The sequence below is a fragment of the Palaemon carinicauda genome, chromosome 42, assembly GCF_036898095.1.
Source record: "Palaemon carinicauda isolate YSFRI2023 chromosome 42, ASM3689809v2, whole genome shotgun sequence".
NCBI classification, from domain to species: domain Eukaryota; kingdom Metazoa; phylum Arthropoda; class Malacostraca; order Decapoda; family Palaemonidae; genus Palaemon; species Palaemon carinicauda.
In genome coordinates this window covers 48,946,380-48,958,879 of record NC_090766.1, presented here as the reverse complement: position 1 = coordinate 48,958,879, position 12,500 = coordinate 48,946,380, and the positions used below count along the sequence as shown (strand labels likewise).

At 34.5% G+C, this 12,500-nt stretch overlaps 1 protein-coding gene across 1 annotated transcript in view; it reads right to left on the bottom strand.

Annotated features, from left to right (window-relative positions):
• LOC137633146 (uncharacterized) overlaps positions 1 to 12,500 on the bottom strand; it is a 452,933-nt gene that overhangs the window by 440,131 nt on the left and 302 nt on the right. The gene's annotated exons all lie outside the window — the stretch shown is intronic.

The window sequence follows — 12,500 nt, the reverse complement described above, 5'->3', positions numbered from 1 at the left end:
TGACTAGTACAGCTTTGCTGATCATGGCGATACACAAACTTATTCACTATGTTAAGGTATCCCCACTCAGAAAGGGATATGTGTATGTGTATGTGTGTATATATATATATATATATATATATATATATATATATATATACATATATTCGTTCTAGAGAAGCAAAACAAAATTTACAAGGCTACAAACTATATTTAGGACATTTTGCAAATGACAGTTCTGCAAGGGAAAAAAAAACTATTTCAAACAAGAAAGCAGAAATGTGAGACTGAAAATGAATATGAGTAAAATTAAAATAATGTTTAATGAAAATCCAGAGACAACAAATAAGGGTTATGAACGAACCTGTAGAGATTGTTAATAGATATATGTACTGAGGATAGACAGTGTTCCCCCAGGAAACGAGACCAAAATTATCAGGATAAACATGGGATGAAAAGTAAAATGTAACTTTCTCTAAAAAGAAAAGTATGTGATCAGATGGTCCTATCAGTACTAAACTATGCATCCGAAACTTGGAGCCTTACTAAGGTCTTAGAACGTAAGCTAATTACAACTCAAAAAGAGCTATGAAAAGAATAATTATGAGAATAACGCTAAGCTAAAGAAAAAGAGAAGTATGGATGCGAGAGCAAACAAAAGTAAAGGATATTCTAACATGTAAGAAAAAGAAAGGGCCATGGGCCAGACATATAATGGGAATGACACAATAGACATTAAGAATAATAGAATGGGTCCTTAGAGATTGCAAAAGAAGCAGAAAAAGGAAGAGAAGACGGTGGATTGACGAACTAAGAAATTTACCGGGTTTGAACTATCATAGAAAGACCATAAACAGACGCAAGTGGAAGGACATGTCAGAGGCCTTTCCTCTGCAGTGGACTAGTAACGGCTGATGATGAAGATAATATATATCTGAGCTCAACCCAATTCCCAGATCCAACCTCCCATCGCTTTGTCATCAGCCACGTTTCTCTTGGTCTACCACGTCCTCTCCTGCCTAGCGGCTTTCAATCAGGTACATCCTCGACTAGCTCATATTATACTGTGTATATATATATATATATATATATATATATATATATATATATATATATATACATATATATATATATATATATATATATATATATATACAGTACATATACACACATATATATATATATATAATTATATATAATTATATATATTATATATATAATTATATATAATTATATATATATATATATATATATATATATATATATATATACACATACATATCATATACAAACATACATATATATATATATATAATATATATATATAAAAAAAAGAGAGAGAGAGAGAGAGAGAGAGAGAGAGAGAGAGAGAGAGAGAGAGAGAGAGAGAGACTCTAGAAACTCCCATTGGCCAAATCCTGGGTAAAGATTCCCTTCAGAAATATCCCACGGATGTCGGCCAAACCAGTTCTGCCTGCCAGAGATCAAATCTGCATAAAATTCTAATTTAATTCACCAAAATCATCTCCTAATTCATTCCTCAGCGCAATCAGGCGGAAAGCCGCCAGTGTTGGCTCAATTTGTCATCGAACATAATTAATTAGAAATCATTATAATCCCATAGGCATTAATTAGTGGGCTTTCCGAGGAATGCATCAAAGGCTGCTACTTCTAATGAATCAGGTTCGCTTAATCAGGAGGATGTAAGATTATATAATGAAAAAAGGGGGTTTACGCATATTTCTATATTTGGATATTCGTTCAAGGGAAGCATGGAAAAAATTAACAAGGTTACAAACCATATAAAGGATATATATATATATATATATATATATATATATATATATATATATATATATTTTATATATATAAAATAAATATATATATATATATTATATATATAAAATATATATATATATATTTTATATATATAATATATATATATAATATAAAATATAAATATAAATATATATATATATATATATATATTATATATATATAAAATATATATAAATATATATAAATATAATATAAAATATATATATATATATATATATATATATATATATATATATATATATATATATATATATATATAAATATATATATATATATATATATATATATATATTAAGTTTTGTGTATGCATATGCCGTATGGACTTACTCATAAGCGTATTTATGTATGCATGTATGTATCAACGAACTGTCTCCACTTAAAACTTTTCACGATAAACAATAAATAATTCTTTACGCAATATAGATAATCAAATACAATATCTGTTTGCCTTACAAAGTTTAGGAACCCAAGAAGTGTTGAGAATATAGAGGCCATTCAGCACGGGGGAACAGTTTTGGTGTCTGAAGAAAGAGTTAGATGGGCTAAAACGTGGGTACAGAGCCTTAAAAGGCAGTACGTGAGGTGCATTGAGGGAACTAAGTCACGTGACTAAGTCCCCTACGAGGAAACATCATATAAATGCAAACACTGTAAATACCGGTGGGCCGAGTATGTGGAAAATAACAGTACTTGAGATGCTCATCGAAATGACAAGTATACAGCATAGACTATGCGGCCACGTTTGCTGTCTTGTGGTAAACAACTTTATCGTCAACTCGCAGGAGAGCATTTGTTCATAGCCGCCATATTGTAACGATCTGATTCACTAACCTTCATTCACTAGCAGGAGAGCATTTATGGAGTATATATATATATATATATATATATATATATATATATATATACATATTATATATATATATACATAGTTATACAATCGTAATACGAAAAACCTTTCGTTTCCCAACGCCCCTAAAAACTAGGCGAGGGCGCTCCAAGAAAAACCCCGTTAACCCTAACAAAATTCTTCTCCTGGTCTTCATCCTCCCCTTAAGCAATAAATGAAGACAGATGCAACAGCAGAATTGCGTGCGGAAATTGGACGCGTTCATATGAGAGGGTTTCATTTCAAAGTTCATCCTATCTCTTTCTTCTTTTGAAACTTCAGACACGACTACAATATTCTTTTCCCAAATTTCTTCTTTTTTTTTTCTTCCTTGACAGTTTTCAACTTCTCAATCTGAAATAGTGGCGTGAAGGTCTTTTTTTTTTCTTTATATATTAGGTAGGTACGTGCGTGCACTTACATATACGCATGTGCTATATATATATATATATATATATATGCACACAGTATATATTTATACATAGATATACATATATATACATATACATATATACATAAATTTTATATCTATTGTAATCCATAATTACTTTAAATATTTTGTTCGTGGTTTTTGCCATTTGTTTTAATTAAAGTCACGAAAAGTTCTCTTGGAACATTCTTTTATCCCCGGCCAAGGTTTTGTTTGTGTTTATTTGTATAGTGTTTATTCACCGTATTCCTTTTTTTTGCTTTTCATGTTTTGTGGAGCGGACTGCCCGTCTTCAGTGATTAGCTTGTTGAACTGCCGCATTACATAGTTATGCTTTCGCTCTCTCTCTCCGTTTACTTGGAGTGCGTTTTTGGGCAGCGGGGCAGAGAGTGTCGGCTCCCCAACAGAGGAGGTCTTACAGCATTTTTCACGGCTTGATAATCGGAAGATATTTGTTCCTGATCCTGCAGCTACCATTTAATTGGAGAGGCTCCTGCTAATGGATTTTAGCCTTCTAAGCATTGCTATTGCTTTCGTGCTGCTGCCTGCCACTGCTGCTGGCTGTTGCCGTGTGTCTGACCTCCTGGAGTCGTGAGGAGGCCTTCTAGTGACGAAGAACGGTAAGCGAACCGTATATGTTCTTCCTTCGTCTGATTAAATCAGATAGACAATTTACGTTGCCACAGTGATCCCATCGGTGCAAGAACACCCCTAGTGATCCTGAAGTAGGACATTCGCTGGTGATGTGTCATAATAATCTTTAATTATGAATTCGGTGCAGTTTTTGATTACTTATGCCAGCATTCTCCAGATATTTCCTCGTGACCTGTAAAGTGTAGTATTATCGCCAATTTCGGATTTATTATTTAAAGGTGTATTTTGATAATTATTGTAAAATTAATTATTTTTAAGGTTTACTTCACTCTGGAACTCTAACTGTCGTATGCTAGGGAAAGTGTGTATTTTTCTACCTCCTACACCTTTTCTTTCTCTTCGACTGCGGTATACAAGTTAGGTAGGCGTGTGACGGTTCGAGAGTTATTATTGTACAGTAGTGTATGTGTTTTTCCAGTTCCTAAGAAAGCTTTTCGAGGACTACTTTATGTAATTTAAGACTACTTTTGTTAATTAAATTTTATTGTTAAGTTTTGATTCAGTGTTTTTTGTATCCCTCTTTGAGAGTTGTTTTGCTTTTTGAATTTTGTGTCGCTGCTGGTTCTTGCCTGGTATTTTGGCACTGAGCCAGTCTGAAAAAAATCCTGGATGAACATAATCAATCTTGAGTTCATTACATAATTTGGCGACCTTGCCAGGATTCAGTTTAGCGACATAATTTTCAACTGGAAACGGCTCTTGGAGAGGCGGTCAAGCCACTGAACGTATTTAGAGTGATTATTTCTATTTAATTAATTCAGGATGCATTATTTAGAGGGTGAAGAAGCTGAGGTAGCGAACTTTTTGGCTAGTGTTAACTGGGAAAAGGATCTGTTTAAACTAAAAAGGGATCAATTGTGGTTGATTGCAGAGTTCTTGGATTTAAGTTTATCCACTGAGGTTAAGAAGGGACCTTTGTTATTTGAGGTCTTGAAGGCCGCTAAGATATATAGAGAGACTCTTGATAGGAAGGATGTTCTGGAAAGTAGTAGGCTGGATGAGAGTGAGCCTGAGGAGGTGGAGGAATTAGAAGGTGAAGGTAAAGAAAATTCTATTGATAATGGTGATGACCAATTGGAAATTTTGAAAGAAAAAACCAAGATGAAGGAACTGGAGTTTAGAGCTCTACAACTTAGAGCCGATGAAAGGGCAAAAGAGAGAGAGCATGAAATTGAGGTACTTAAATTAAAGATTAAGTTGAATCAGGGAAATAATGGTAGCAATAATAATTCTAGTGTTGATGAAACAAGGTTTAATATGTTCGCTGCGTTAAAACTGGTACCACACTTTTCCGAGGAGGAAGTTAATGAGTTTTTTGTGTCATTTGAAAAAATTGCTAAGAAGCTTGCCTGGCCAAAGGATATGTGGACAACATTAGTTCAGTGTCGTTTGGTGGGTAAAGCTCAAAGGGTCTATAATAATCTTAGTGACGATCTCTCCGCGGATTACGACACCGTAAAAAGTATTGTGCTGAAAGCGTATGATTTGGTGCCTGAAGCATACAGGCAGAAGTTTCGTAATCTGCGGAAGGATCTTGACGTTACTTATGTTGAGTTTGCTCGAAAGAAAGTTCAGTTTCTCGATGACTGGTTGAAATCCAAAGAAGTAGACAATTTTGTTAAACTGAAAGAGCTGCTTCTGGCAGAAGAATTTAAGAGGAACGTGAGTCGTGACTTGCGAATTCATTTGGAAGAGTTGAAACTCGACTCCCTTCAGGAAATAGCAATTGCTTCCGACGAGTATGCACTTACTCATCGGGAGGAACCCCTTCGGAAAAGAATTAATCAGGATAGGTTCTTCCCCCATGAATATAATACACATAGTAATAATCGTCAGTCTTCTAAAGGAACATCAAGGTCAAATAAAGACGGGGCAGAAAAACATTCTAATGAAGACAGAGGTGTAAGCGACTCTCGTAGTTTCGTAAACAGTAGTAGATCGGTTAATGGTGGTGGTAGTAGTGGTAGAAATTTTGGTAGTAGTAGTAGTGTGAAGTGTTATTGGTGCCACAAGACGGGGCACGTAAAGGCTAATTGTTACGGTTGGAAAAACTTTAAGGAGAGAAGGTCTAATCCAGTAAACATTGTTGTAGCTGAAAAAACGACAAACGTAAACCAAAGTATGGAACAGGAAAAGTGACTAAAATTTAAGAGGTACATTTCTGACGGATCTGTGTTTGCTGGTAACAATAAAAGAACAAAGGTTTGTTTAAAGGTATTACGGGACTCTGGAGCAGCACAGTCTCTCATATTAAAAACTGCTGTTCCAAAGGATTTTGTATTTTCTAATGATGAATTTGTGGTGTTGGGTGGTTTCCCGAACTCTATTACGTCTTGTCCTTTAGAGAAGTTTAATATTCACACCAAGTATTTTAAAGGGACTGCTAAACTGGCTGTGGTAGACAGTTTGCCAGTTCCCGGAATTCACCTTCTTTTAGGGAATGATTTGGCTGAAGGTGAAGGTGCAATTGATAATATATGTCCAATTTTGACTCTCCTGAATGTGACTTGTGAAGGCGATGAGATTGAAACTAATTTTTATAAGCCTGTCTCTGTAGTAACTCGGTCTAGAGCTCGGGAGATGGATCTCGAGGATGTTGACTTAGATTTATATCAAGTAGACAGACAAATGACTGACATGAGGACTGGATGTAGTAATAAGAAAATCGTTAATTTGGATGACGTAAACTGGGACGCTAAGGTGTTCAAAATGGCACAGAGTAAAGAGTTTTCTAAAGTAGAACTCGGCAATCCCGAGGATTTGGTGAAACCAGTATTCGTAAAAGAGAAAGGTTTGCTCTACAGGTTGAGTAGGTCGGCTAATGCACCTGCCCATCAGGTAGAGTCGTGCAGACAATTGGTTGTCCCGGAAAGGTACCGAAATAAATTGATGTATTTAGCACATGAAAATGATTTGTCGGGACATTTTGGTGTTAGGAAAACCTTTCAAAAGGTTGCTGAACATTTCTTTTGGCCTGGGATGCGTAAGGACATTAAGAGACACGTATTATCTTGTGATGTGTGCCAGTTGGTGGGGAAACCTAACCAGAAAATACCCAAGGCTCCTTTAATTCCTATACCCTCCGTGGGCGAACCCTTTCGGGAAGTGATAATTGACGTAGTGGGTCCCCTGCCACGGACGCGCGGTGGGAATGAATATATATTGTCTATGGTTGATAGAATGTCTCGCTTCCCTGAGGCTATCCCATTGAGGAGTATACGGTCCGAGAAGGTGGTTGAAGTGTTGGTTGGTTTCTTTACCCGATTTGGTTTTCCTAAGGTAATTCAGAGTGACTGTGGCACTAATTTCACGAGTAGGTATTTTGAAAAGAAAATGAATGAGTTTGGTATTAAACACGTGAAGTCTGCACCGTATCACCCGGAAAGCCAAGGCCAGGTGGAAAGGTTCCACCAAACCTTGAAGTCTGTGCTAAGAAAATTTTGTGTTGAGACTGGGAATGATTGGGATAAGGAATTACCTTATGCATTGTTTGCAATACGATCGATCCCCAATGAGTCAATGGGTCTCTCTCCTTTCCAGCTTATTTTTGGTCACTGTGTTCGAGGCCCTTTGGATGTAGTGAGAGAACACTGGGAAGGAGAGACTCCCGAAGTTAACGTATTGGATTATTTTTCAGATTTGCAGGAGAAATTGCTTAGAGCACGGTCATTTGCTCAGGAACATTTGGCGAAAGCCCAGGCCTCGATGAAATCTAAGTATGACGTTAAAACACGAGATAGGGTTTTTAATGTAGGTGACAAGGTGTTGGTTTTACTTCCTATGCCTGGTAATCCGCTGAAAGCGGAATTCTCAGGTCCGTGGAAGGTTCTGAAGAAAATTAACAATGTAAATTACCTGATTGAAACTCCTGATAGGAGAAGAAAAACCCGTATTTGCCATGTTAATATGATAAAATCTTTTATTGACAGGTCTGTAGAAGAATCTGTAGTGCCTATTTCTGTAGTTAATGTAGAAAATGAACAGTTCATGGGCGATAAATTTGTTGTTAGCCCAAGTGGTTTGGAAAATAATTCTGATGTTTTAAATAATCTGAATACTAAATTTCGGCACTTAGATGCAGAAAAAGCTGCACCTCTAATTAATTTTATTAATGAATACAAAGATCTCTTTCAGGATGCACCTGGTAGGACTCATATTTTGCAACACGACGTTGATGTTGGGGATGCTCAGCCTATTAAGCAATGTCCTTATAGACTGAACCCCCTCAAGAGAGAAATAGTCAGTAAGGAAGTTAAATACATGCTTGACCATAACCTCATTAAACCGAGCTGCAGTCCTTGGAGCTCCCCGGTAGTTTTGGTTAGGAAGGAGGATGGTCAGCCTAGGATGTGTTTTGACTACCGCAAGGTCAACTCTGTAACAAAAACGGACTCGTACCCCTTGCCCAGGGTGGAAGACTGTATAGATAGAGTGGGATCTGCTCGTTATATGAGTAAATTTGACCTGTTAAAAGGATATTGGCAGGTTGGTCTTACACCCCGGGCAAGGAAAATATCAGCCTTTGTGACGGGTGACGGCCTCTATGAATGTGAGGTGATGCCATTTGGCATGAAGAATGCCGCCGCTACCTTCCAGAGGCTGATGAACTTTATTACATGTGAGCTGGAGGGTTGTGTGGTATATATTGACGACCTTGTGATTTACAGTGATGATTGGAAAACTCATCTTAAGAGGATAAGAGCGCTGTTCGAGGTGCTGAGGAAGGCTGGTCTGGTGATAAATTTAAAGAAGAGTGATTTTGCTCAAGCAAAAGTGGTTTATTTAGGACATGAAATTGGCTTGGGTAAGATCGCTCCTAAGAGAGCGAATGTTGAGGCAGTTACAGCCTTCCCAGCTCCTCGAAACAAGAGAGGTATTCGTAGATTTTTGGGTCTAGTTGGTTATTATAGGAAGTTTATCAAGAATTTTTCTGACCTTGCTAATCCCTTAACAAATTTGTTAAAGAAAGATGTAAAATTTTTGTGGAATAACGAGTGTCAGGATGCATTTGAAAAATTGAAAGGTACTTTAATAACCTATCCTTTGTTACGTTCTCCCGATTTTTCCTTGCCTTTTTGTTTGGCTACAGATGCCAGTGACACAGGTTTAGGTGCTGTCTTGTTGCAGGAGGGTGCAAATGGCACCTCGCATCCAGTCGCCTACTTTTCCAAGTTAGGTATACAAGTTAGGTAGGCGTGTGACGGTTCGAGAGTTATTATTGTACAGTAGTGTATGTGTTTTTCCAGTTCCTAAGAAAGCTTTTCGAGGACTACTTTATGTAATTTAAGACTACTTTTGTTAATTAAATTTTATTGTTAAGTTTTGATTCAGTGTTTTTTGTATCCCTCTTTGAGAGTTGTTTTGCTTTTTGAATTTTGTGTCGCTGCTGGTTCTTGCCTGGTATTTTGGCACTGAGCCAGTCTGAAAAAAATCCTGGATGAACATAATCAATCTTGAGTTCATTACACTATATATATATATATATATATATATACATACATATATACATATACATATAATATGTATGTATAAAATATATATATATATATATATATATATATATATATATATATATATATATATATATACTGTATATACAATATATATATATATATATGATTATATATATATGTATATATATATACATATACATATATATATATATATATATATATATATATATATATATATATATATACACGCACACATACACTAGTGTACGCGAATCGTCAAAACTAACGGGTAAACAATCAGATAGATATGCGCAAAAAGATTCAACCCTTACCATCCCCCCCTTTTTTTTTTTTACTAAGCACAACCCCTCTCACCAGGGTATGACTACTTGATATCACTTCAACCGGGGGGATAGGGAAAGACTGAGCAACTATACATTTGTCAATCCTGCCAAGCATGACCGGAAAGAAATAAATCACCTTGTATACGTATGCCTATATAGCAATTAATTTCAATAAACGAGGTTATAAAGACAATAATGTCTAAAATTCTATGAACGCAGCATAAATAATATTAATAAACATATTTAAACTCGGGGTCAATGTAAGCACAACATAACTGATTTCAAGACTAAATATAAAACTTTTTAAACTAAATATAAAACTTCTTCAAACTAAATATAAAACTTCTTCAAACTAAATATAAAACTCGTCATATAAGTTGCAATTGAACGTGTACAAAAATCCATGTCATGTAGTACAGAGTCATATTTGTATTGTAGTATACCATATTTGGTCAATGGCACGAAAGATAGTGGCTTTTATTACGCTGATTGCCATGTCTAAACAAAACTTCAATACTCTGTTTGCATCAGAAACACCAAGATAACTGAATACTTTCCAACCATCCGTTGCAACTAGACAATGGGAATTAAGATATTTTCACGCCAGTCGTTCTAACATGCCAATCGGTTGTTTTCAAACCAGTCGTAATCAAGGCAAATGGACATATTTACACAGCTCAACACAACAAGGGGATCCTACAACCGTGGGCCAAATGGGACACTGCAATCTGAGTTAGGTCAGGTTAGGTTAAGATAATGTGAGGGGGGGGGGGTATTTTAATTGACGATGGCTTAAATAGTTAATTTAACTCACGATAACTTGAAAGTGGCTAATTCAATTCATGATACCTTAAATAGCTAATTCTACTCATGGTAACTTAAATAGCTAATTTAATTCATGCTAATACAAACAGCTAATTTCATAACTCAAATAGCTAATTCAATTCATGATACCTTAAATAGCTAATTTAATTCATGATAACTAAAACCGCCAATTTAATTCATGATAACTCAAACTGCCAATTTAATTCATAATAACTCAAACAGCTAATTTAATTCATGATAACTCAAACAGCTAATTTAATTCATGATAACTCAAATAGCTAATTTAATTCATGATAGCTTAAATCGCTGCTTCAAGGATAGGAATGTACAATTAGCCACTTCCACGAAAGAAAATTCTGCTTTACCTTGGTGTTCCCAGATAACTTGATTCCTGTTTAGAATTAAAGTCCAATATACAATTTTATCAGACCAATTGTTCATCAGCTACAAGAACGATGTTAATATATACTGTTTGTTTGATCATGGTACTAAGAATTAAAGTAAATAGAAGAAAATTCAATGCTGTTGTGAACATACGCCTACCAACGTTATAAAACATTCACATTAGTCTAAATAACAGAATAGTTCACGTTACAGAAATACACAATACGTGTTCTATTGAAAACATCATTATTATCAACTCCAAGAGACCGTAACGTTAAAATGTGTACCATGGAAGCTGTTTTTCGTCAACATTCAACATTGCTTTTCACGGAAAATAATGATAAATTAAGTAAACTCACAGACGCAGTATACTTGCTAACTCTCCATGTTGTCATTTCTCACCTGAAATAAAAAGAAAAAGAAATAATTACCAATTGAAAATTTGGTTGTTTTAATAAAAGAAATATATGACGAAGTAAATAGCAAAAGTTATCTAAAGTATGAAATTCTGTCTTCTGTCAGTCAACATACAATGTCAGAGGTTTCGAGTATGACAACTGAATAACCCACCTGCAAGGATAACAAATGTACAAACATGTGCACGTTTGGGTGTATTTAAATTAAAGTGTAATATTGGATACAAATACTGACTAACATTTTACGTACGGTGTATGATAAACATGGCAAACCTCCTCATAGTCAAAGAATATCGAGTTATTCTTTTTCAATCACAATATTAAGAAAGAAGGACAGGTTTTTAAATCAATCGCCGTATCTTTAAAAATTATAACAACTATATCTAGGTGAAACCACAATTTTCCCCAGATTTCTGTAGATTTGAACTCTTTCTAAAGATACCTATACCCGTATCTCGTACTGCCAGTTTAGTATACACAATTGCCAAAGAGATATACTTGCCGTTCCCCAAAGTAATATAGGTTAATATTTAATATCAACTCAATGGAAAACTTAAAGACCAATTCCAATGATAAACCACAAGAGAACAGAGTAATAACTCTAAACTATAACAAAGTACCATAACTATTTCTACTATTGCCACTAATGTTATTAAAATACCATGCACAAAGTCCAATGACACTTTCCCAGCTTCTACATGATGAATAATCTTCAACTGGATAAAGAGATTTATTCGAGTTTTGGACACATTTCTCTTAACATATTTTACAAACGCTTTAAACTTAAAACATCTCATTATTGGGGCTGTTTATGAACAATGTTTCATATATATATATATATATATATATATATATATATATATATATATATATATATATATATATATATATATATATATATATATATATATACACATACACACAATGTGTATATATATATATATATATATATATATATATATATATATATATATATATATATACATGTGTGTGTGTTGAATAACCTATCACCTACGCACATGTATATACGTAAATCAAATGCACCTCTCTCTCATATATATATATATATATATATATATATATATATATATATAAAAGATATATATATATATATATATATATATATATGTATATATATATGTATATATATATATATACATATGTATATATATACTGTATATATAATATATATATGTACACACACAAAGACACGTTTGAAAGCAGAAACTTCAACATTTTGCACTATATTTATACAGATCAATCAGGCTGCTGGGAAACCATCTTTCCCGT